The sequence below is a fragment of the Capra hircus genome, assembly GCF_001704415.2.
Source record: "Capra hircus breed San Clemente chromosome X unlocalized genomic scaffold, ASM170441v1, whole genome shotgun sequence".
NCBI classification, from domain to species: Eukaryota; Metazoa; Chordata; class Mammalia; order Artiodactyla; family Bovidae; genus Capra; species Capra hircus.
Genome location: NW_017189517.1, coordinates 33,180,407 through 33,182,335, shown reverse-complemented (window position 1 = coordinate 33,182,335; position 1,929 = coordinate 33,180,407). Strand labels below are relative to the sequence as shown.

Sequence of the window (1,929 nt, the reverse complement as noted above, 5' to 3'; positions counted from 1 at the left end):
AGACATGGAAAAAATTATAAATGACCCAAATAGAACTTTAGAGATGAAAACTATAATGTATAAGATTAAAAACATACTAAATTGTATTCCAGTAGTCACGTACGGATGTGAGAGGGTGAAGTCACTCAGGCATGTCTGACTCTTTGTGACCCCATGGATTCTCCAGGCAAGAATACTGGAGTGGATTACCATTTCCTTCTCCAGGGGATCTTCCAGACCCAGGGATCGAACCTGGGTCTCCTGCATTGGAGGCAGACGCTTTAACCTCTGAGCCACCAGGGAAGCCCCCACAGATGTGAGAGTTGGACCATAAAGAAGGCTGAGTGCCAAAGACTTGGTGCTTTCAAATGGTGGTGCTGGCAAAGACGCTTGAGTGTCACTTGGATAGCAAGGAGATCAAACTAGTCAGTCCTAAAGGAAATCAACCCTGAAAATTCACTGGAAGGACTGATGCTGAAGCTGAAGCTCCAGTCCTTTAGCCATCTGATGCAAAGAGCCAACTACCTGGAAAAGACCCTGATGCTGGGAAAGATTAAGGACAGGAGGAAAAGGAAGCAACAGAGAATGAGATGGCTGGATGGCATCACCGACTCGATGGACATGTGTTTGAGCAAACTCTGGGGGATTAGTGAAGGACAGGGAAACCTGGTGTGCTACAGTCCATGGGGTCACAAAGACTTGGACATGGACAAGACTTGGCGACTGAACAACAAAATGGATTTATGGCAGATTAGACACTGCAGGAGAAAATATCAGTAAACTAAAAAATACAACAATTAAAAACTACCTTTGGAAAACACAGGACAGAATCAATATAATGAAAGGCACATCAGTGAGCTATGAAACAAGTTTAGGCAGCCTAATATATGAGTAATTGGAGTCACTGAAGGAGAGCAAGGAAACGTTAGGGAAAATGCTTGAGGAAACAATAGTCAAAAAATTTCCAAACTTGATGAAAACTATAAACCCACAGATTCAGGTAGCTCAGAGACTCTCACAAGCGTGAAACCTGAAGAAAATTATATCAAATGACATCCTAATCAAATTTATCAAAGCCAATGATAAAGAGAACATCTTAGAAGCAGCCAGAGAAAAAAGACAAGTTTATGCACGGAAGATCAAAAATAAGAGTCACAGTAGCTTTTTCATGGAAAATGGTGCAAGTGAGAAGAGAATGAAAATAATATCTTTAAAGTTCTGAAAGGAAATGTGTTAACCTAGTGTTCTATACCCAGGGAAAATACCTTTTAAAAATGAAGATGACAGACAGACTTTCAGACACACAAAGCTTAAGATACTTCACACCATCAACCCCAAACTACAAGAAATATTAAAGGATGTCTTTCAAGTCGAGCAAAATGATACTAGATGGAAATTTGTATCTATACAAAGGAATAAAAGTGCTGGAAATGATGACTACTTGGGTAAATATATATTTTTCCATAATGATTAAACCTCTTTATAGGATAGCTGATTCTTTAAACAGATAAAATAACAATGAATTGTGAGGTTTATAAATAAGTAAATAAAGTCTTATAAATAAGACTTTCCTGGTGCCTCAGATGGTAAAGCATCTGCCTACAATGTGGGAGACCCAGGTTCAGTCCCTGGGTCAGGAAGATCTGCTGGAGGAGGAAATGGCAACCCACTTCAGTATACTTGCCTGGAAAATCCCATGGATGGAGGAGCCTGGTAGGCTACAGTCCATGGGGTTGCAAAGAGTCGGAAAGTGAGCGACTTCACTTTCACTTTAAATAAGTAAAATTACGATGTATGACAGTAGCGTAAAGTCTGGGAGAGAAAAAATGGATTTATACTGTTGTTAGGTTCTTATACTACTTTTGAATAAAGTGAAAGTGTTATTCACTCAGTCGTGTCTGACTCATTGCGACCCCATGGACTGTAGCCTGCCAGGCTCCTCTGTGGTGA

The 1,929-nt window shown here is 40.2% G+C and overlaps 1 non-coding gene across 1 annotated transcript; it reads right to left on the bottom strand.

Moving 5' to 3' along the window:
* Positions 1-210: 210 nt before the first annotated feature.
* TRNAW-CCA lies at positions 211-282 on the bottom strand. The gene has a single exon. It is a non-coding gene; the product is annotated as a tRNA-Trp (tRNA).
* Between the last annotated feature and the right edge of the window lie 1,647 nt (positions 283-1,929).